Consider the following 17,579-nt stretch of genomic DNA (forward strand, 5'->3'; position numbering starts at 1 on the left):
GGGGTAACATGTCGGATGCGATCATACCAGCACTAAAGCACCGGATCCCATCAGAACTCCGAAGTTAAGCGTGCTTGGGCGAGAGTAGTACTAGGATGGGTGACCTCCTGGGAAGTCCTCGTGTTGCATTCCCTTTTTAAATTTTTTTTGCGCGGCGTGCAAAAGAAAGCTCACGGCCGCGACATATATTTACCACGTTTTATTATTTTGCACGTTTGCGGTAAGTTTTAGCTCGTTGGTCATTATTCACGCGTGTAGCGGCGGGGAAAGCAAAGTACGATCGTCTTTGTAGTGGAGCTGGGAGGGGCAAGCATAAGGGACGAAGACGGGGGTAACATGTCGGATGCGATCATACCAGCACTAAAGCACCGGATCCCATCAGAACTCCGAAGTTAAGCGTGCTTGGGCGAGAGTAGTACTAGGATGGGTGACCTCCTGGGAAGTCCTCGTGTTGCATTCCCTTTTTAAATTTTTTTTGCGCGGCGTGCAAAAGAAAGCTCACGGCCGCGACATATATTTACCACGTTTTATTATTTTGCACGTTTGCGGTAAGTTTTAGCTCGTTGGTCATTATTCACGCGTGTAGCGGCGGGGAAAGCAAAGTACGATCGTCTTTGTAGTGGAGCTGGGAGGGGCAAGCATAAGGGACGAAGACGGGGGTAACATGTCGGATGCGATCATACCAGCACTAAAGCACCGGATCCCATCAGAACTCCGAAGTTAAGCGTGCTTGGGCGAGAGTAGTACTAGGATGGGTGACCTCCTGGGAAGTCCTCGTGTTGCATTCCCTTTTTAAATTTTTTTTGCGCGGCGTGCAAAAGAAAGCTCACGGCCGCGACATATATTTACCACGTTTTATTATTTTGCACGTTTGCGGTAAGTTTTAGCTCGTTGGTCATTATTCACGCGTGTAGCGGCGGGGAAAGCAAAGTACGATCGTCTTTGTAGTGGAGCTGGGAGGGGCAAGCATAAGGGACGAAGACGGGGGTAACATGTCGGATGCGATCATACCAGCACTAAAGCACCGGATCCCATCAGAACTCCGAAGTTAAGCGTGCTTGGGCGAGAGTAGTACTAGGATGGGTGACCTCCTGGGAAGTCCTCGTGTTGCATTCCCTTTTTAAATTTTTTTTGCGCGGCGTGCAAAAGAAAGCTCACGGCCGCGACATATATTTACCACGTTTTATTATTTTGCACGTTTGCGGTAAGTTTTAGCTCGTTGGTCATTATTCACGCGTGTAGCGGCGGGGAAAGCAAAGTACGATCGTCTTTGTAGTGGAGCTGGGAGGGGCAAGCATAAGGGACGAAGACGGGGGTAACATGTCGGATGCGATCATACCAGCACTAAAGCACCGGATCCCATCAGAACTCCGAAGTTAAGCGTGCTTGGGCGAGAGTAGTACTAGGATGGGTGACCTCCTGGGAAGTCCTCGTGTTGCATTCCCTTTTTAAATTTTTTTTGCGCGGCGTGCAAAAGAAAGCTCACGGCCGCGACATATATTTACCACGTTTTATTATTTTGCACGTTTGCGGTAAGTTTTAGCTCGTTGGTCATTATTCACGCGTGTAGCGGCGGGGAAAGCAAAGTACGATCGTCTTTGTAGTGGAGCTGGGAGGGGCAAGCATAAGGGACGAAGACGGGGGTAACATGTCGGATGCGATCATACCAGCACTAAAGCACCGGATCCCATCAGAACTCCGAAGTTAAGCGTGCTTGGGCGAGAGTAGTACTAGGATGGGTGACCTCCTGGGAAGTCCTCGTGTTGCATTCCCTTTTTAAATTTTTTTTGCGCGGCGTGCAAAAGAAAGCTCACGGCCGCGACATATATTTACCACGTTTTATTATTTTGCACGTTTGCGGTAAGTTTTAGCTCGTTGGTCATTATTCACGCGTGTAGCGGCGGGGAAAGCAAAGTACGATCGTCTTTGTAGTGGAGCTGGGAGGGGCAAGCATAAGGGACGAAGACGGGGGTAACATGTCGGATGCGATCATACCAGCACTAAAGCACCGGATCCCATCAGAACTCCGAAGTTAAGCGTGCTTGGGCGAGAGTAGTACTAGGATGGGTGACCTCCTGGGAAGTCCTCGTGTTGCATTCCCTTTTTAAATTTTTTTTGCACGGCGTGCAAAAGAAAGCTCACGGCCGCGACATATATTTACCACGTTTTATTATTTTGCACGTTTGCGGTAAGTTTTAGCTCGTTGGTCATTATTCACGCGTGTAGCGGCGGGGAAAGCAAAGTACGATCGTCTTTGTAGTGGAGCTGGGAGGGGCAAGCATAAGGGACGAAGACGGGGGTAACATGTCGGATGCGATCATACCAGCACTAAAGCACCGGATCCCATCAGAACTCCGAAGTTAAGCGTGCTTGGGCGAGAGTAGTACTAGGATGGGTGACCTCCTGGGAAGTCCTCGTGTTGCATTCCCTTTTTAAATTTTTTTTGCGCGGCGTGCAAAAGAAAGCTCACGGCCGCGACATATATTTACCACGTTTTATTATTTTGCACGTTTGCGGTAAGTTTTAGCTCGTTGGTCATTATTCACGCGTGTAGCGGCGGGGAAAGCAAAGTACGATCGTCTTTGTAGTGGAGCTGGGAGGGGCAAGCATAAGGGACGAAGACGGGGGTAACATGTCGGATGCGATCATACCAGCACTAAAGCACCGGATCCCATCAGAACTCCGAAGTTAAGCGTGCTTGGGCGAGAGTAGTACTAGGATGGGTGACCTCCTGGGAAGTCCTCGTGTTGCATTCCCTTTTTAAATTTTTTTTGCGCGGCGTGCAAAAGAAAGCTCACGGCCGCGACATATATTTACCACGTTTTATTATTTTGCACGTTTGCGGTAAGTTTTAGCTCGTTGGTCATTATTCACGCGTGTAGCGGCGGGGAAAGCAAAGTACGATCGTCTTTGTAGTGGAGCTGGGAGGGGCAAGCATAAGGGACGAAGACGGGGGTAACATGTCGGATGCGATCATACCAGCACTAAAGCACCGGATCCCATCAGAACTCCGAAGTTAAGCGTGCTTGGGCGAGAGTAGTACTAGGATGGGTGACCTCCTGGGAAGTCCTCGTGTTGCATTCCCTTTTTAAATTTTTTTTGCGCGGCGTGCAAAAGAAAGCTCACGGCCGCGACATATATTTACCACGTTTTATTATTTTGCACGTTTGCGGTAAGTTTTAGCTCGTTGGTCATTATTCACGCGTGTAGCGGCGGGGAAAGCAAAGTACGATCGTCTTTGTAGTGGAGCTGGGAGGGGCAAGCATAAGGGACGAAGACGGGGGTAACATGTCGGATGCGATCATACCAGCACTAAAGCACCGGATCCCATCAGAACTCCGAAGTTAAGCGTGCTTGGGCGAGAGTAGTACTAGGATGGGTGACCTCCTGGGAAGTCCTCGTGTTGCATTCCCTTTTTAAATTTTTTTTGCGCGGCGTGCAAAAGAAAGCTCACGGCCGCGACATATATTTACCACGTTTTATTATTTTGCACGTTTGCGGTAAGTTTTAGCTCGTTGGTCATTATTCACGCGTGTAGCGGCGGGGAAAGCAAAGTACGATCGTCTTTGTAGTGGAGCTGGGAGGGGCAAGCATAAGGGACGAAGACGGGGGTAACATGTCGGATGCGATCATACCAGCACTAAAGCACCGGATCCCATCAGAACTCCGAAGTTAAGCGTGCTTGGGCGAGAGTAGTACTAGGATGGGTGACCTCCTGGGAAGTCCTCGTGTTGCATTCCCTTTTTAAATTTTTTTTGCGCGGCGTGCAAAAGAAAGCTCACGGCCGCGACATATATTTACCACGTTTTATTATTTTGCACGTTTGCGGTAAGTTTTAGCTCGTTGGTCATTATTCACGCGTGTAGCGGCGGGGGAAAGCAAAGTACGATCGTCTTTGTAGTGGAGCTGGGAGGGGCAAGCATAAGGGACGAAGACGGGGGTAACATGTCGGATGCGATCATACCAGCACTAAAGCACCGGATCCCATCAGAACTCCGAAGTTAAGCGTGCTTGGGCGAGAGTAGTACTAGGATGGGTGACCTCCTGGGAAGTCCTCGTGTTGCATTCCCTTTTTAAATTTTTTTTGCGCGGCGTGCAAAAGAAAGCTCACGGCCGCGACATATATTTACCACGTTTTATTATTTTGCACGTTTGCGGTAAGTTTTAGCTCGTTGGTCATTATTCACGCGTGTAGCGGCGGGGAAAGCAAAGTACGATCGTCTTTGTAGTGGAGCTGGGAGGGGCAAGCATAAGGGACGAAGACGGGGGTAACATGTCGGATGCGATCATACCAGCACTAAAGCACCGGATCCCATCAGAACTCCGAAGTTAAGCGTGCTTGGGCGAGAGTAGTACTAGGATGGGTGACCTCCTGGGAAGTCCTCGTGTTGCATTCCCTTTTTAAATTTTTTTTGCGCGGCGTGCAAAAGAAAGCTCACGGCCGCGACATATATTTACCACGTTTTATTATTTTGCACGTTTGCGGTAAGTTTTAGCTCGTTGGTCATTATTCACGCGTGTAGCGGCGGGGAAAGCAAAGTACGATCGTCTTTGTAGTGGAGCTGGGAGGGGCAAGCATAAGGGACGAAGACGGGGGTAACATGTCGGATGCGATCATACCAGCACTAAAGCACCGGATCCCATCAGAACTCCGAAGTTAAGCGTGCTTGGGCGAGAGTAGTACTAGGATGGGTGACCTCCTGGGAAGTCCTCGTGTTGCATTCCCTTTTTAAATTTTTTTTGCGCGGCGTGCAAAAGAAAGCTCACGGCCGCGACATATATTTACCACGTTTTATTATTTTGCACGTTTGCGGTAAGTTTTAGCTCGTTGGTCATTATTCACGCGTGTAGCGGCGGGGAAAGCAAAGTACGATCGTCTTTGTAGGTGGAGCTGGGAGGGGCAAGCATAAGGGACGAAGACGGGGGTAACATGTCGGATGCGATCATACCAGCACTAAAGCACCGGATCCCATCAGAACTCCGAAGTTAAGCGTGCTTGGGCGAGAGTAGTACTAGGATGGGTGACCTCCTGGGAAGTCCTCGTGTTGCATTCCCTTTTTAAATTTTTTTTGCGCGGCGTGCAAAAGAAAGCTCACGGCCGCGACATATATTTACCACGTTTTATTATTTTGCACGTTTGCGGTAAGTTTTAGCTCGTTGGTCATTATTCACGCGTGTAGCGGCGGGGAAAGCAAAGTACGATCGTCTTTGTAGTGGAGCTGGGAGGGGCAAGCATAAGGGACGAAGACGGGGGGTAACATGTCGGATGCGATCATACCAGCACTAAAGCACCGGATCCCATCAGAACTCCGAAGTTAAGCGTGCTTGGGCGAGAGTAGTACTAGGATGGGTGACCTCCTGGGAAGTCCTCGTGTTGCATTCCCTTTTTAAATTTTTTTTGCGCGGCGTGCAAAAGAAAGCTCACGGCCGCGACATATATTTACCACGTTTTATTATTTTGCACGTTTGCGGTAAGTTTTAGCTCGTTGGTCATTATTCACGCGTGTAGCGGCGGGGAAAGCAAAGTACGATCGTCTTTGTAGTGGAGCTGGGAGGGGCAAGCATAAGGGACGAAGACGGGGGTAACATGTCGGATGCGATCATACCAGCACTAAAGCACCGGATCCCATCAGAACTCCGAAGTTAAGCGTGCTTGGGCGAGAGTAGTACTAGGATGGGTGACCTCCTGGGAAGTCCTCGTGTTGCATTCCCTTTTTAAATTTTTTTTGCGCGGCGTGCAAAAGAAAGCTCACGGCCGCGACATATATTTACCACGTTTTATTATTTTGCACGTTTGCGGTAAGTTTTAGCTCGTTGGTCATTATTCACGCGTGTAGCGGCGGGGAAAGCAAAGTACGATCGTCTTTGTAGTGGAGCTGGGAGGGGCAAGCATAAGGGACGAAGACGGGGGTAACATGTCGGATGCGATCATACCAGCACTAAAGCACCGGATCCATCAGAACTCCGAAGTTAAGCGTGCTTGGGCGAGAGTAGTACTAGGATGGGTGACCTCCTGGGAAGTCCTCGTGTTGCATTCCCTTTTTAAATTTTTTTTGCGCGGCGTGCAAAAGAAAGCTCACGGCCGCGACATATATTTACCACGTTTTATTATTTTGCACGTTTGCGGTAAGTTTTAGCTCGTTGGTCATTATTCACGCGTGTAGCGGCGGGGAAAGCAAAGTACGATCGTCTTTGTAGTGGAGCTGGGAGGGGCAAGCATAAGGGACGAAGACGGGGGTAACATGTCGGATGCGATCATACCAGCACTAAAGCACCGGATCCCATCAGAACTCCGAAGTTAAGCGTGCTTGGGCGAGAGTAGTACTAGGATGGGTGACCTCCTGGGAAGTCCTCGTGTTGCATTCCCTTTTTAAATTTTTTTTGCGCGGCGTGCAAAAGAAAGCTCACGGCCGCGACATATATTTACCACGTTTTATTATTTTGCACGTTTGCGGTAAGTTTTAGCTCGTTGGTCATTATTCACGCGTGTAGCGGCGGGGAAAGCAAAGTACGATCGTCTTTGTAGTGGAGCTGGGAGGGGCAAGCATAAGGGACGAAGACGGGGGTAACATGTCGGATGCGATCATACCAGCACTAAAGCACCGGATCCCATCAGAACTCCGAAGTTAAGCGTGCTTGGGCGAGAGTAGTACTAGGATGGGTGACCTCCTGGGAAGTCCTCGTGTTGCATTCCCTTTTTAAATTTTTTTTGCGCGGCGTGCAAAAGAAAGCTCACGGCCGCGACATATATTTACCACGTTTTATTATTTTGCACGTTTGCGGTAAGTTTTAGCTCGTTGGTCATTATTCACGCGTGTAGCGGCGGGGAAAGCAAAGTACGATCGTCTTTGTAGTGGAGCTGGGAGGGGCAAGCATAAGGGACGAAGACGGGGGTAACATGTCGGATGCGATCATACCAGCACTAAAGCACCGGATCCCATCAGAACTCCGAAGTTAAGCGTGCTTGGGCGAGAGTAGTACTAGGATGGGTGACCTCCTGGGAAGTCCTCGTGTTGCATTCCCTTTTTAAATTTTTTTTGCGCGGCGTGCAAAAGAAAGCTCACGGCCGCGACATATATTTACCACGTTTTATTATTTTGCACGTTTGCGGTAAGTTTTAGCTCGTTGGTCATTATTCACGCGTGTAGCGGCGGGGAAAGCAAAGTACGATCGTCTTTGTAGTGGAGCTGGGAGGGGCAAGCATAAGGGACGAAGACGGGGGTAACATGTCGGATGCGATCATACCAGCACTAAAGCACCGGATCCCATCAGAACTCCGAAGTTAAGCGTACTTGGGCGAGAGTAGTACTAGGATGGGTGACCTCCTGGGAAGTCCTCGTGTTGCATTCCCTTTTTAAATTTTTTTTGCGCGGCGTGCAAAAGAAAGCTCACGGCCGCGACATATATTTACCACGTTTTATTATTTTGCACGTTTGCGGTAAGTTTTAGCTCGTTGGTCATTATTCACGCGTGTAGCGGCGGGGAAAGCAAAGTACGATCGTCTTTGTAGTGGAGCTGGGAGGGGCAAGCATAAGGGACGAAGACGGGGGTAACATGTCGGATGCGATCATACCAGCACTAAAGCACCGGATCCCATCAGAACTCCGAAGTTAAGCGTGCTTGGGCGAGAGTAGTACTAGGATGGGTGACCTCCTGGGAAGTCCTCGTGTTGCATTCCCTTTTTAAATTTTTTTTGCGCGGCGTGCAAAAGAAAGCTCACGGCCGCGACATATATTTACCACGTTTTATTATTTTGCACGTTTGCGGTAAGTTTTAGCTCGTTGGTCATTATTCACGCGTGTAGCGGCGGGGAAAGCAAAGTACGATCGTCTTTGTAGTGGAGCTGGGAGGGGCAAGCATAAGGGACGAAGACGGGGGTAACATGTCGGATGCGATCATACCAGCACTAAAGCACCGGATCCCATCAGAACTCCGAAGTTAAGCGTGCTTGGGCGAGAGTAGTACTAGGATGGGTGACCTCCTGGGAAGTCCTCGTGTTGCATTCCCTTTTTAAATTTTTTTTGCGCGGCGTGCAAAAGAAAGCTCACGGCCGCGACATATATTTACCACGTTTTATTATTTTGCACGTTTGCGGTAAGTTTTAGCTCGTTGGTCATTATTCACGCGTGTAGCGGCGGGGAAAGCAAAGTACGATCGTCTTTGTAGTGGAGCTGGGAGGGGCAAGCATAAGGGACGAAGACGGGGGTAACATGTCGGATGCGATCATACCAGCACTAAAGCACCGGATCCCATCAGAACTCCGAAGTTAAGCGTGCTTGGGCGAGAGTAGTACTAGGATGGGTGACCTCCTGGGAAGTCCTCGTGTTGCATTCCCTTTTTAAATTTTTTTTGCGCGGCGTGCAAAAGAAAGCTCACGGCCGCGACATATATTTACCACGTTTTATTATTTTGCACGTTTGCGGTAAGTTTTAGCTCGTTGGTCATTATTCACGCGTGTAGCGGCGGGGAAAGCAAAGTACGATCGTCTTTGTAGTGGAGCTGGGAGGGGCAAGCATAAGGGACGAAGACGGGGGTAACATGTCGGATGCGATCATACCAGCACTAAAGCACCGGATCCCATCAGAACTCCGAAGTTAAGCGTGCTTGGGCGAGAGTAGTACTAGGATGGGTGACCTCCTGGGAAGTCCTCGTGTTGCATTCCCTTTTTAAATTTTTTTTGCGCGGCGTGCAAAAGAAAGCTCACGGCCGCGACATATATTTACCACGTTTTATTATTTTGCACGTTTGCGGTAAGTTTTAGCTCGTTGGTCATTATTCACGCGTGTAGCGGCGGGGAAAGCAAAGTACGATCGTCTTTGTAGTGGAGCTGGGAGGGGCAAGCATAAGGGACGAAGACGGGGGTAACATGTCGGATGCGATCATACCAGCACTAAAGCACCGGATCCCATCAGAACTCCGAAGTTAAGCGTGCTTGGGCGAGAGTAGTACTAGGATGGGTGACCTCCTGGGAAGTCCTCGTGTTGCATTCCCTTTTTAAATTTTTTTTGCGCGGCGTGCAAAAGAAAGCTCACGGCCGCGACATATATTTACCACGTTTTATTATTTTGCACGTTTGCGGTAAGTTTTAGCTCGTTGGTCATTATTCACGCGTGTAGCGGCGGGGAAAGCAAAGTACGATCGTCTTTGTAGTGGAGCTGGGAGGGGCAAGCATAAGGGACGAAGACGGGGGTAACATGTCGGATGCGATCATACCAGCACTAAAGCACCGGATCCCATCAGAACTCCGAAGTTAAGCGTGCTTGGGCGAGAGTAGTACTAGGATGGGTGACCTCCTGGGAAGTCCTCGTGTTGCATTCCCTTTTTAAATTTTTTTTGCGCGGCGTGCAAAAGAAAGCTCACGGCCGCGACATATATTTACCACGTTTTATTATTTTGCACGTTTGCGGTAAGTTTTAGCTCGTTGGTCATTATTCACGCGTGTAGCGGGCGCAAAAGAAAGCTCACGGCCGCGACATATATTTACCACGTTTTATTATTTTGCACGTTTGCGGTAAGTTTTAGCTCGTTGGTCATTATTCACGCGTGTAGCGGCGGGGAAAGCAAAGTACGATCGTCTTTGTAGTGGAGCTGGGAGGGGCAAGCATAAGGGACGAAGACGGGGGTAACATGTCGGATGCGATCATACCAGCACTAAAGCACCGGATCCCATCAGAACTCCGAAGTTAAGCGTGCTTGGACGAGAGTAGTACTAGGATGGGTGACCTCCTGGGAAGTCCTCGTGTTGCATTCCCTTTTTAAATTTTTTTTGCGCGGCGTGCAAAAGAAAGCTCACGGCCGCGACATATATTTACCACGTTTTATTATTTTGCACGTTTGCGGTAAGTTTTAGCTCGTTGGTCATTATTCACGCGTGTAGCGGCGGGGAAAGCAAAGTACGATCGTCTTTGTAGTGGAGCTGGGAGGGGCAAGCATAAGGGACGAAGACGGGGGTAACATGTCGGATGCGATCATACCAGCACTAAAGCACCGGATCCCATCAGAACTCCGAAGTTAAGCGTGCTTGGGCGAGAGTAGTACTAGGATGGGTGACCTCCTGGGAAGTCCTCGTGTTGCATTCCCTTTTTAAATTTTTTTTGCGCGGCGTGCAAAAGAAAGCTCACGGCCGCGACATATATTTACCACGTTTTATTATTTTGCACGTTTGCGGTAAGTTTTAGCTCGTTGGTCATTATTCACGCGTGTAGCGGCGGGGAAAGCAAAGTACGATCGTCTTTGTAGTGGAGCTGGGAGGGGCAAGCATAAGGGACGAAGACGGGGGTAACATGTCGGATGCGATCATACCAGCACTAAAGCACCGGATCCCATCAGAACTCCGAAGTTAAGCGTGCTTGGGCGAGAGTAGTACTAGGATGGGTGACCTCCTGGGAAGTCCTCGTGTTGCATTCCCTTTTTAAATTTTTTTTGCGCGGCGTGCAAAAGAAAGCTCACGGCCGCGACATATATTTACCACGTTTTATTATTTTGCACGTTTGCGGTAAGTTTTAGCTCGTTGGTCATTATTCACGCGTGTAGCGGCGGGGAAAGCAAAGTACGATCGTCTTTGTAGTGGAGCTGGGAGGGGCAAGCATAAGGGACGAAGACGGGGGTAACATGTCGGATGCGATCATACCAGCACTAAAGCACCGGATCCCATCAGAACTCCGAAGTTAAGCGTGCTTGGGCGAGAGTAGTACTAGGATGGGTGACCTCCTGGGAAGTCCTCGTGTTGCATTCCCTTTTTAAATTTTTTTTGCGCGGCGTGCAAAAGAAAGCTCACGGCCGCGACATATATTTACCACGTTTTATTATTTTGCACGTTTGCGGTAAGTTTTAGCTCGTTGGTCATTATTCACGCGTGTAGCGGCGGGGAAAGCAAAGTACGATCGTCTTTGTAGTGGAGCTGGGAGGGGCAAGCATAAGGGACGAAGACGGGGGTAACATGTCGGATGCGATCATACCAACACTAAAGCACCGGATCCCATCAGAACTCCGAAGTTAAGCGTGCTTGGGCGAGAGTAGTACTAGGATGGGTGACCTCCTGGGAAGTCCTCGTGTTGCATTCCCTTTTTAAATTTTTTTTGCGCGGCGTGCAAAAGAAAGCTCACGGCCGCGACATATATTTACCACGTTTTATTATTTTGCACGTTTGCGGTAAGTTTTAGCTCGTTGGTCATTATTCACGCGTGTAGCGGCGGGGAAAGCAAAGTACGATCGTCTTTGTAGTGGAGCTGGGAGGGGCAAGCATAAGGGACGAAGACGGGGGTAACATGTCGGATGCGATCATACCAGCACTAAAGCACCGGATCCCATCAGAACTCCGAAGTTAAGCGTGCTTGGGCGAGAGTAGTACTAGGATGGGTGACCTCCTGGGAAGTCCTCGTGTTGCATTCCCTTTTTAAATTTTTTTTGCGCGGCGTGCAAAAGAAAGCTCACGGCCGCGACATATATTTACCACGTTTTATTATTTTGCACGTTTGCGGTAAGTTTTAGCTCGTTGGTCATTATTCACGCGTGTAGCGGCGGGGAAAGCAAAGTACGATCGTCTTTGTAGTAGAGCTGGGAGGGGCAAGCATAAGGGACGAAGACGGGGGTAACATGTCGGATGCGATCATACCAGCACTAAAGCACCGGATCCCATCAGAACTCTGAAGTTAAGCGTGCTTGGGCGAGAGTAGTACTAGGATGGGTGACCTCCTGGGAAGTCCTCGTGTTGCATTCCCTTTTTAAATTTTTTTTGCGCGGCGTGCAAAAGAAAGCTCACGGCCGCGACATATATTTACCACGTTTTATTATTTTGCACGTTTGCGGTAAGTTTTAGCTCGTTGGTCATTATTCACGCGTGTAGCGGCGGGGAAAGCAAAGTACGATCGTCTTTGTAGTGGAGCTGGGAGGGGCAAGCATAAGGGACGAAGACGGGGGTAACATGTCGGATGCGATCATACCAGCACTAAAGCACCGGATCCCATCAGAACTCCGAAGTTAAGCGTGCTTGGGCGAGAGTAGTACTAGGATGGGTGACCTCCTGGGAAGTCCTCGTGTTGCATTCCCTTTTTAAATTTTTTTTGCGCGGCGTGCAAAAGAAAGCTCACGGCCGCGACATATATTTACCACGTTTTATTATTTTGCACGTTTGCGGTAAGTTTTAGCTCGTTGGTCATTATTCACGCGTGTAGCGGCGGGGAAAGCAAAGTACGATCGTCTTTGTAGTGGAGCTGGGAGGGGCAAGCATAAGGGACGAAGACGGGGGTAACATGTCGGATGCGATCATACCAGCACTAAAGCACCGGATCCCATCAGAACTCCGAAGTTAAGCGTGCTTGGGCGAGAGTAGTACTAGGATGGGTGACCTCCTGGGAAGTCCTCGTGTTGCATTCCCTTTTTAAATTTTTTTTGCGCGGCGTGCAAAAGAAAGCTCACGGCCGCGACATATATTTACCACGTTTTATTATTTTGCACGTTTGCGGTAAGTTTTAGCTCGTTGGTCATTATTCACGCGTGTAGCGGCGGGGAAAGCAAAGTACGATCGTCTTTGTAGTGGAGCTGGGAGGGGCAAGCATAAGGGACGAAGACGGGGGTAACATGTCGGATGCGATCATACCAGCACTAAAGCACCGGATCCCATCAGAACTCCGAAGTTAAGCGTGCTTGGGCGAGAGTAGTACTAGGATGGGTGACCTCCTGGGAAGTCCTCGTGTTGCATTCCCTTTTTAAATTTTTTTTGCGCGGCGTGCAAAAGAAAGCTCACGGCCGCGACATATATTTACCACGTTTTATTATTTTGCACGTTTGCGGTAAGTTTTAGCTCGTTGGTCATTATTCACGCGTGTAGCGGCGGGGAAAGCAAAGTACGATCGTCTTTGTAGTGGAGCTGGGAGGGGCAAGCATAAGGGACGAAGACGGGGGTAACATGTCGGATGCGATCATACCAGCACTAAAGCACCGGATCCCATCAGAACTCCGAAGTTAAGCGTGCTTGGGCATTCCCTTTTTAAATTTTTTTTGCGCGGCGTGCAAAAGAAAGCTCACGGCCGCGACATATATTTACCACGTTTTATTATTTTGCACGTTTGCGGTAAGTTTTAGCTCGTTGGTCATTATTCACGCGTGTAGCGGCGGGGAAAGCAAAGTACGATCGTCTTTGTAGTGGAGCTGGGAGGGGCAAGCATAAGGGACGAAGACGGGGGTAACATGTCGGATGCCATCATACCAGCACTAAAGCACCGGATCCCATCAGAACTCCGAAGTTAAGCGTGCTTGGGCGAGAGTAGTACTAGGATGGGTGACCTCCTGGGAAGTCCTCGTGTTGCATTCCCTTTTTAAATTTTTTTTGCGCGGCGTGCAAAAGAAAGCTCACGGCCGCGACATATATTTACCACGTTTTATTATTTTGCACGTTTGCGGTAAGTTTTAGCTCGTTGGTCATTATTCACGCGTGTAGCGGCGGGGAAAGCAAAGTACGATCGTCTTTGTAGTGGAGCTGGGAGGGGCAAGCATAAGGGACGAAGACGGGGGTAACATGTCGGATGCGATCATACCAGCACTAAAGCACCGGATCCCATCAGAACTCCGAAGTTAAGCGTGCTTGGGCGAGAGTAGTACTAGGATGGGTGACCTCCTGGGAAGTCCTCGTGTTGCATTCCCTTTTTAAATTTTTTTTGCGCGGCGTGCAAAAGAAAGCTCACGGCCGCGACATATATTTACCACGTTTTATTATTTTGCACGTTTGCGGTAAGTTTTAGCTCGTTGGTCATTATTCACGCGTGTAGCGGCGGGGAAAGCAAAGTACGATCGTCTTTGTAGTGGAGCTGGGAGGGGCAAGCATAAGGGACGAAGACGGGGGTAACATGTCGGATGCGATCATACCAGCACTAAAGCACCGGATCCCATCAGAACTCCGAAGTTAAGCGTGCTTGGGCGAGAGTAGTACTAGGATGGGTGACCTCCTGGGAAGTCCTCGTGTTGCATTCCCTTTTTAAATTTTTTTTGCGCGGCGTGCAAAAGAAAGCTCACGGCCGCGACATATATTTACCACGTTTTATTATTTTGCACGTTTGCGGTAAGTTTTAGCTCGTTGGTCATTATTCACGCGTGTAGCGGCGGGGAAAGCAAAGTACGATCGTCTTTGTAGTGGAGCTGGGAGGGGCAAGCATAAGGGACGAAGACGGGGGTAACATGTCGGATGCGATCATACCAGCACTAAAGCACCGGATCCCATCAGAACTCCGAAGTTAAGCGTGCTTGGGCGAGAGTAGTACTAGGATGGGTGACCTCCTGGGAAGTCCTCGTGTTGCATTCCCTTTTTAAATTTTTTTTGCGCGGCGTGCAAAAGAAAGCTCACGGCCGCGACATATATTTACCACGTTTTATTATTTTGCACGTTTGCGGTAAGTTTTAGCTCGTTGGTCATTATTCACGCGTGTAGCGGCGGGGAAAGCAAAGTACGATCGTCTTTGTAGTGGAGCTGGGAGGGGCAAGCATAAGGGACGAAGACGGGGGTAACATGTCGGATGCGATCATACCAGCACTAAAGCACCGGATCCCATCAGAACTCCGAAGTTAAGCGTGCTTGGGCGAGAGTAGTACTAGGATGGGTGACCTCCTGGGAAGTCCTCGTGTTGCATTCCCTTTTTAAATTTTTTTTGCGCGGCGTGCAAAAGAAAGCTCACGGCCGCGACATATATTTACCACGTTTTATTATTTTGCACGTTTGCGGTAAGTTTTAGCTCGTTGGTCATTATTCACGCGTGTAGCGGCGGGGAAAGCAAAGTACGATCGTCTTTGTAGTGGAGCTGGGAGGGGCAAGCATAAGGGACGAAGACGGGGGTAACATGTCGGATGCGATCATACCAGCACTAAAGCACCGGATCCCATCAGAACTCCGAAGTTAAGCGTGCTTGGGCATTCCCTTTTTAAATTTTTTTTGCGCGGCGTGCAAAAGAAAGCTCACGGCCGCGACATATATTTACCACGTTTTATTATTTTGCACGTTTGCGGTAAGTTTTAGCTCGTTGGTCATTATTCACGCGTGTAGCGGCGGGGAAAGCAAAGTACGATCGTCTTTGTAGTGGAGCTGGGAGGGGCAAGCATAAGGGACGAAGACGGGGGTAACATGTCGGATGCGATCATACCAGCACTAAAGCACCGGATCCCATCAGAACTCCGAAGTTAAGCGTGCTTGGGCGAGAGTAGTACTAGGATGGGTGACCTCCTGGGAAGTCCTCGTGTTGCATTCCCTTTTTAAATTTTTTTTGCGCGGCGTGCAAAAGAAAGCTCACGGCCGCGACATATATTTACCACGTTTTATTATTTTGCACGTTTGCGGTAAGTTTTAGCTCGTTGGTCATTATTCACGCGTGTAGCGGCGGGGAAAGCAAAGTACGATCGTCTTTGTAGTGGAGCTGGGAGGGGCAAGCATAAGGGACGAAGACGGGGGTAACATGTCGGATGCGATCATACCAGCACTAAAGCACCGGATCCCATCAGAACTCCGAAGTTAAGCGTGCTTGGGCGAGAGTAGTACTAGGATGGGTGACCTCCTGGGAAGTCCTCGTGTTGCATTCCCTTTTTAAATTTTTTTTGCGCGGCGTGCAAAAGAAAGCTCACGGCCGCGACATATATTTACCACGTTTTATTATTTTGCACGTTTGCGGTAAGTTTTAGCTCGTTGGTCATTATTCACGCGTGTAGCGGCGGGGAAAGCAAAGTACGATCGTCTTTGTAGTGGAGCTGGGAGGGGCAAGCATAAGGGACGAAGACGGGGGTAACATGTCGGATGCGATCATACCAGCACTAAAGCACCGGATCCCATCAGAACTCCGAAGTTAAGCGTGCTTGGGCGAGAGTAGTACTAGGATGGGTGACCTCCTGGGAAGTCCTCGTGTTGCATTCCCTTTTTAAATTTTTTTTGCGCGGCGTGCAAAAGAAAGCTCACGGCCGCGACATATATTTACCACGTTTTATTATTTTGCACGTTTGCGGTAAGTTTTAGCTCGTTGGTCATTATTCACGCGTGTAGCGGCGGGGAAAGCAAAGTACGATCGTCTTTGTAGTGGAGCTGGGAGGGGCAAGCATAAGGGACGAAGACGGGGGTAACATGTCGGATGCGATCATACCAGCACTAAAGCACCGGATCCCATCAGAACTCCGAAGTTAAGCGTGCTTGGGCGAGAGTAGTACTAGGATGGGTGACCTCCTGGGAAGTCCTCGTGTTGCATTCCCTTTTTAAATTTTTTTTGCGCGGCGTGCAAAAGAAAGCTCACGGCCGCGACATATATTTACCACGTTTTATTATTTTGCACGTTTGCGGTAAGTTTTAGCTCGTTGGTCATTATTCACGCGTGTAGCGGCGGGGAAAGCAAAGTACGATCGTCTTTGTAGTGGAGCTGGGAGGGGCAAGCATAAGGGACGAAGACGGGGGTAACATGTCGGATGCGATCATACCAGCACTAAAGCACCGGATCCCATCAGAACTCCGAAGTTAAGCGTGCTTGGGCGAGAGTAGTACTAGGATGGGTGACCTCCTGGGAAGTCCTCGTGTTGCATTCCCTTTTTAAATTTTTTTTGTGCGGCGTGCAAAAGAAAGCTCACGGCCGCGACATATATTTACCACGTTTTATTATTTTGCACGTTTGCGGTAAGTTTTAGCTCGTTGGTCATTATTCACGCGTGTAGCGGCGGGGAAAGCAAAGTACGATCGTCTTTGTAGTGGAGCTGGGAGGGGCAAGCATAAGGGACGAAGACGGGGGTAACATGTCGGATGCGATCATACCAGCACTAAAGCACCGGATCCCATCAGAACTCCGAAGTTAAGCGTGCTTGGGCGAGAGTAGTACTAGGATGGGTGACCTCCTGGGAAGTCCTCGTGTTGCATTCCCTTTTTAAAATTTTTTTGCGCGGCGTGCAAAAGAAAGCTCACGGCCGCGACATATATTTACCACGTTTTATTATTTTGCACGTTTGCGGTAAGTTTTAGCTCGTTGGTCATTATTCACGCGTGTAGCGGCGGGGAAAGCAAAGTACGATCGTCTTTGTAGTGGAGCTGGGAGGGGCAAGCATAAGGGACGAAGACGGGGGTAACATGTCGGATGCGATCATACCAGCACTAAAGCACCGGATCCCATCAGAACTCCGAAGTTAAGCGTGCTTGGGCGAGAGTAGTACTAGGATGGGTGACCTCCTGGGAAGTCCTCGTGTTGCATTCCCTTTTTAAATTTTTTTTGCGCGGCGTGCAAAAGAAAGCTCACGGCCGCGACATATATTTACCACGTTTTATTATTTTGCACGTTTGCGGTAAGTTTTAGCTCGTTGGTCATTATTCACGCGTGTAGCGGCGGGGAAAGCAAAGTACGATCGTCTTTGTAGTGGAGCTGGGAGGGGCAAGCATAAGGGACGAAGACGGGGGTAACATGTCGGATGCGATCATACCAACACTAAAGCACCGGATCCCATCAGAACTCCGAAGTTAAGCGTGCTTGGGCGAGAGTAGTACTAGGATGGGTGACCTCCTGGGAAGTCCTCGTGTTGCATTCCCTTTTTAAATTTTTTTTGCGCGGCGTGCAAAAGAAAGCTCACGGCCGCGA

The 17,579-nt window shown here is 49.3% G+C and overlaps 52 non-coding genes across 52 annotated transcripts; all 52 read left to right on the forward strand.

Annotated features, from left to right (window-relative positions):
• Positions 1-13: 13 nt before the first annotated feature.
• LOC147989071 (5S ribosomal RNA) lies at positions 14-132 on the forward strand. Its single transcript, XR_015614634.1, has one exon. It is a non-coding gene; the product is annotated as a 5S ribosomal RNA (ribosomal RNA).
• Positions 133-341: 209 nt separating this feature from the next.
• On the forward strand, positions 342-460 carry LOC147989072 (5S ribosomal RNA). The gene has a single exon (XR_015614635.1). It is a non-coding gene; the product is annotated as a 5S ribosomal RNA (ribosomal RNA).
• Positions 461-669: 209 nt separating this feature from the next.
• LOC147989073 (5S ribosomal RNA) lies at positions 670-788 on the forward strand. Its single transcript, XR_015614636.1, has one exon. It is a non-coding gene; the product is annotated as a 5S ribosomal RNA (ribosomal RNA).
• A 209-nt stretch (positions 789-997) lies between these two features.
• LOC147989074 (5S ribosomal RNA) lies at positions 998-1,116 on the forward strand. Its single transcript, XR_015614637.1, has one exon. It is a non-coding gene; the product is annotated as a 5S ribosomal RNA (ribosomal RNA).
• Positions 1,117-1,325: 209 nt separating this feature from the next.
• On the forward strand, positions 1,326-1,444 carry LOC147989075 (5S ribosomal RNA). Its single transcript, XR_015614638.1, has one exon. It is a non-coding gene; the product is annotated as a 5S ribosomal RNA (ribosomal RNA).
• A 209-nt stretch (positions 1,445-1,653) lies between these two features.
• LOC147989076 (5S ribosomal RNA) lies at positions 1,654-1,772 on the forward strand. The gene has a single exon (XR_015614639.1). It is a non-coding gene; the product is annotated as a 5S ribosomal RNA (ribosomal RNA).
• Positions 1,773-1,981: 209 nt separating this feature from the next.
• On the forward strand, positions 1,982-2,100 carry LOC147989077 (5S ribosomal RNA). The gene has a single exon (XR_015614640.1). It is a non-coding gene; the product is annotated as a 5S ribosomal RNA (ribosomal RNA).
• Positions 2,101-2,309: 209 nt separating this feature from the next.
• On the forward strand, positions 2,310-2,428 carry LOC147989078 (5S ribosomal RNA). Its single transcript, XR_015614641.1, has one exon. It is a non-coding gene; the product is annotated as a 5S ribosomal RNA (ribosomal RNA).
• A 209-nt stretch (positions 2,429-2,637) lies between these two features.
• On the forward strand, positions 2,638-2,756 carry LOC147989079 (5S ribosomal RNA). The gene has a single exon (XR_015614642.1). It is a non-coding gene; the product is annotated as a 5S ribosomal RNA (ribosomal RNA).
• Positions 2,757-2,965: 209 nt separating this feature from the next.
• LOC147989080 (5S ribosomal RNA) lies at positions 2,966-3,084 on the forward strand. Its single transcript, XR_015614643.1, has one exon. It is a non-coding gene; the product is annotated as a 5S ribosomal RNA (ribosomal RNA).
• Positions 3,085-3,293: 209 nt separating this feature from the next.
• Positions 3,294-3,412, forward strand: LOC147989081 (5S ribosomal RNA). Its single transcript, XR_015614644.1, has one exon. It is a non-coding gene; the product is annotated as a 5S ribosomal RNA (ribosomal RNA).
• Positions 3,413-3,621: 209 nt separating this feature from the next.
• LOC147989082 (5S ribosomal RNA) lies at positions 3,622-3,740 on the forward strand. The gene has a single exon (XR_015614645.1). It is a non-coding gene; the product is annotated as a 5S ribosomal RNA (ribosomal RNA).
• A 210-nt stretch (positions 3,741-3,950) lies between these two features.
• LOC147989083 (5S ribosomal RNA) lies at positions 3,951-4,069 on the forward strand. Its single transcript, XR_015614646.1, has one exon. It is a non-coding gene; the product is annotated as a 5S ribosomal RNA (ribosomal RNA).
• Positions 4,070-4,278: 209 nt separating this feature from the next.
• LOC147989084 (5S ribosomal RNA) lies at positions 4,279-4,397 on the forward strand. Its single transcript, XR_015614647.1, has one exon. It is a non-coding gene; the product is annotated as a 5S ribosomal RNA (ribosomal RNA).
• A 209-nt stretch (positions 4,398-4,606) lies between these two features.
• LOC147989085 (5S ribosomal RNA) lies at positions 4,607-4,725 on the forward strand. Its single transcript, XR_015614648.1, has one exon. It is a non-coding gene; the product is annotated as a 5S ribosomal RNA (ribosomal RNA).
• Positions 4,726-4,935: 210 nt separating this feature from the next.
• On the forward strand, positions 4,936-5,054 carry LOC147989086 (5S ribosomal RNA). The gene has a single exon (XR_015614649.1). It is a non-coding gene; the product is annotated as a 5S ribosomal RNA (ribosomal RNA).
• A 210-nt stretch (positions 5,055-5,264) lies between these two features.
• Positions 5,265-5,383, forward strand: LOC147989087 (5S ribosomal RNA). Its single transcript, XR_015614650.1, has one exon. It is a non-coding gene; the product is annotated as a 5S ribosomal RNA (ribosomal RNA).
• A 209-nt stretch (positions 5,384-5,592) lies between these two features.
• On the forward strand, positions 5,593-5,711 carry LOC147989088 (5S ribosomal RNA). Its single transcript, XR_015614651.1, has one exon. It is a non-coding gene; the product is annotated as a 5S ribosomal RNA (ribosomal RNA).
• Positions 5,712-5,920: 209 nt separating this feature from the next.
• On the forward strand, positions 5,921-6,038 carry LOC147989089 (5S ribosomal RNA). Its single transcript, XR_015614378.1, has one exon. It is a non-coding gene; the product is annotated as a 5S ribosomal RNA (ribosomal RNA).
• Positions 6,039-6,247: 209 nt separating this feature from the next.
• LOC147989090 (5S ribosomal RNA) lies at positions 6,248-6,366 on the forward strand. Its single transcript, XR_015614652.1, has one exon. It is a non-coding gene; the product is annotated as a 5S ribosomal RNA (ribosomal RNA).
• A 209-nt stretch (positions 6,367-6,575) lies between these two features.
• On the forward strand, positions 6,576-6,694 carry LOC147989091 (5S ribosomal RNA). Its single transcript, XR_015614653.1, has one exon. It is a non-coding gene; the product is annotated as a 5S ribosomal RNA (ribosomal RNA).
• Positions 6,695-6,903: 209 nt separating this feature from the next.
• LOC147989092 (5S ribosomal RNA) lies at positions 6,904-7,022 on the forward strand. Its single transcript, XR_015614654.1, has one exon. It is a non-coding gene; the product is annotated as a 5S ribosomal RNA (ribosomal RNA).
• A 209-nt stretch (positions 7,023-7,231) lies between these two features.
• LOC147989093 (5S ribosomal RNA) lies at positions 7,232-7,350 on the forward strand. The gene has a single exon (XR_015614241.1). It is a non-coding gene; the product is annotated as a 5S ribosomal RNA (ribosomal RNA).
• Positions 7,351-7,559: 209 nt separating this feature from the next.
• Positions 7,560-7,678, forward strand: LOC147989094 (5S ribosomal RNA). The gene has a single exon (XR_015614655.1). It is a non-coding gene; the product is annotated as a 5S ribosomal RNA (ribosomal RNA).
• A 209-nt stretch (positions 7,679-7,887) lies between these two features.
• On the forward strand, positions 7,888-8,006 carry LOC147989095 (5S ribosomal RNA). Its single transcript, XR_015614656.1, has one exon. It is a non-coding gene; the product is annotated as a 5S ribosomal RNA (ribosomal RNA).
• Positions 8,007-8,215: 209 nt separating this feature from the next.
• LOC147989096 (5S ribosomal RNA) lies at positions 8,216-8,334 on the forward strand. The gene has a single exon (XR_015614657.1). It is a non-coding gene; the product is annotated as a 5S ribosomal RNA (ribosomal RNA).
• Positions 8,335-8,543: 209 nt separating this feature from the next.
• Positions 8,544-8,662, forward strand: LOC147989097 (5S ribosomal RNA). Its single transcript, XR_015614658.1, has one exon. It is a non-coding gene; the product is annotated as a 5S ribosomal RNA (ribosomal RNA).
• A 209-nt stretch (positions 8,663-8,871) lies between these two features.
• Positions 8,872-8,990, forward strand: LOC147989098 (5S ribosomal RNA). The gene has a single exon (XR_015614659.1). It is a non-coding gene; the product is annotated as a 5S ribosomal RNA (ribosomal RNA).
• Positions 8,991-9,199: 209 nt separating this feature from the next.
• Positions 9,200-9,318, forward strand: LOC147989099 (5S ribosomal RNA). Its single transcript, XR_015614660.1, has one exon. It is a non-coding gene; the product is annotated as a 5S ribosomal RNA (ribosomal RNA).
• A 314-nt stretch (positions 9,319-9,632) lies between these two features.
• On the forward strand, positions 9,633-9,751 carry LOC147989100 (5S ribosomal RNA). Its single transcript, XR_015614178.1, has one exon. It is a non-coding gene; the product is annotated as a 5S ribosomal RNA (ribosomal RNA).
• Positions 9,752-9,960: 209 nt separating this feature from the next.
• On the forward strand, positions 9,961-10,079 carry LOC147989101 (5S ribosomal RNA). The gene has a single exon (XR_015614661.1). It is a non-coding gene; the product is annotated as a 5S ribosomal RNA (ribosomal RNA).
• Positions 10,080-10,288: 209 nt separating this feature from the next.
• On the forward strand, positions 10,289-10,407 carry LOC147989102 (5S ribosomal RNA). The gene has a single exon (XR_015614662.1). It is a non-coding gene; the product is annotated as a 5S ribosomal RNA (ribosomal RNA).
• A 209-nt stretch (positions 10,408-10,616) lies between these two features.
• Positions 10,617-10,735, forward strand: LOC147989103 (5S ribosomal RNA). The gene has a single exon (XR_015614663.1). It is a non-coding gene; the product is annotated as a 5S ribosomal RNA (ribosomal RNA).
• A 209-nt stretch (positions 10,736-10,944) lies between these two features.
• On the forward strand, positions 10,945-11,063 carry LOC147989104 (5S ribosomal RNA). Its single transcript, XR_015614245.1, has one exon. It is a non-coding gene; the product is annotated as a 5S ribosomal RNA (ribosomal RNA).
• A 209-nt stretch (positions 11,064-11,272) lies between these two features.
• Positions 11,273-11,391, forward strand: LOC147989105 (5S ribosomal RNA). The gene has a single exon (XR_015614664.1). It is a non-coding gene; the product is annotated as a 5S ribosomal RNA (ribosomal RNA).
• Positions 11,392-11,600: 209 nt separating this feature from the next.
• Positions 11,601-11,719, forward strand: LOC147989106 (5S ribosomal RNA). The gene has a single exon (XR_015614185.1). It is a non-coding gene; the product is annotated as a 5S ribosomal RNA (ribosomal RNA).
• A 209-nt stretch (positions 11,720-11,928) lies between these two features.
• Positions 11,929-12,047, forward strand: LOC147989107 (5S ribosomal RNA). The gene has a single exon (XR_015614665.1). It is a non-coding gene; the product is annotated as a 5S ribosomal RNA (ribosomal RNA).
• Positions 12,048-12,256: 209 nt separating this feature from the next.
• On the forward strand, positions 12,257-12,375 carry LOC147989108 (5S ribosomal RNA). Its single transcript, XR_015614666.1, has one exon. It is a non-coding gene; the product is annotated as a 5S ribosomal RNA (ribosomal RNA).
• Positions 12,376-12,584: 209 nt separating this feature from the next.
• On the forward strand, positions 12,585-12,703 carry LOC147989109 (5S ribosomal RNA). Its single transcript, XR_015614667.1, has one exon. It is a non-coding gene; the product is annotated as a 5S ribosomal RNA (ribosomal RNA).
• Positions 12,704-13,193: 490 nt separating this feature from the next.
• LOC147989110 (5S ribosomal RNA) lies at positions 13,194-13,312 on the forward strand. The gene has a single exon (XR_015614308.1). It is a non-coding gene; the product is annotated as a 5S ribosomal RNA (ribosomal RNA).
• Positions 13,313-13,521: 209 nt separating this feature from the next.
• Positions 13,522-13,640, forward strand: LOC147989111 (5S ribosomal RNA). The gene has a single exon (XR_015614668.1). It is a non-coding gene; the product is annotated as a 5S ribosomal RNA (ribosomal RNA).
• A 209-nt stretch (positions 13,641-13,849) lies between these two features.
• Positions 13,850-13,968, forward strand: LOC147989112 (5S ribosomal RNA). The gene has a single exon (XR_015614669.1). It is a non-coding gene; the product is annotated as a 5S ribosomal RNA (ribosomal RNA).
• Positions 13,969-14,177: 209 nt separating this feature from the next.
• Positions 14,178-14,296, forward strand: LOC147989113 (5S ribosomal RNA). Its single transcript, XR_015614670.1, has one exon. It is a non-coding gene; the product is annotated as a 5S ribosomal RNA (ribosomal RNA).
• Positions 14,297-14,505: 209 nt separating this feature from the next.
• On the forward strand, positions 14,506-14,624 carry LOC147989114 (5S ribosomal RNA). Its single transcript, XR_015614671.1, has one exon. It is a non-coding gene; the product is annotated as a 5S ribosomal RNA (ribosomal RNA).
• A 490-nt stretch (positions 14,625-15,114) lies between these two features.
• On the forward strand, positions 15,115-15,233 carry LOC147989115 (5S ribosomal RNA). Its single transcript, XR_015614672.1, has one exon. It is a non-coding gene; the product is annotated as a 5S ribosomal RNA (ribosomal RNA).
• A 209-nt stretch (positions 15,234-15,442) lies between these two features.
• LOC147989116 (5S ribosomal RNA) lies at positions 15,443-15,561 on the forward strand. The gene has a single exon (XR_015614673.1). It is a non-coding gene; the product is annotated as a 5S ribosomal RNA (ribosomal RNA).
• A 209-nt stretch (positions 15,562-15,770) lies between these two features.
• Positions 15,771-15,889, forward strand: LOC147989117 (5S ribosomal RNA). The gene has a single exon (XR_015614675.1). It is a non-coding gene; the product is annotated as a 5S ribosomal RNA (ribosomal RNA).
• Positions 15,890-16,098: 209 nt separating this feature from the next.
• Positions 16,099-16,217, forward strand: LOC147989118 (5S ribosomal RNA). Its single transcript, XR_015614676.1, has one exon. It is a non-coding gene; the product is annotated as a 5S ribosomal RNA (ribosomal RNA).
• A 209-nt stretch (positions 16,218-16,426) lies between these two features.
• Positions 16,427-16,545, forward strand: LOC147989119 (5S ribosomal RNA). The gene has a single exon (XR_015614677.1). It is a non-coding gene; the product is annotated as a 5S ribosomal RNA (ribosomal RNA).
• Positions 16,546-16,754: 209 nt separating this feature from the next.
• Positions 16,755-16,873, forward strand: LOC147989120 (5S ribosomal RNA). Its single transcript, XR_015614678.1, has one exon. It is a non-coding gene; the product is annotated as a 5S ribosomal RNA (ribosomal RNA).
• A 209-nt stretch (positions 16,874-17,082) lies between these two features.
• LOC147989121 (5S ribosomal RNA) lies at positions 17,083-17,201 on the forward strand. Its single transcript, XR_015614679.1, has one exon. It is a non-coding gene; the product is annotated as a 5S ribosomal RNA (ribosomal RNA).
• Positions 17,202-17,410: 209 nt separating this feature from the next.
• Positions 17,411-17,529, forward strand: LOC147989122 (5S ribosomal RNA). The gene has a single exon (XR_015614246.1). It is a non-coding gene; the product is annotated as a 5S ribosomal RNA (ribosomal RNA).
• The last annotated feature ends 50 nt before the right edge of the window (positions 17,530-17,579 follow it).

This window comes from Triticum urartu, chromosome 1A, assembly GCF_056163025.1.
Source record: "Triticum urartu cultivar PI428250 chromosome 1A, HENAU_Tu73, whole genome shotgun sequence".
NCBI lineage: Eukaryota > Viridiplantae > Streptophyta > Magnoliopsida > Poales > Poaceae > Triticum > Triticum urartu.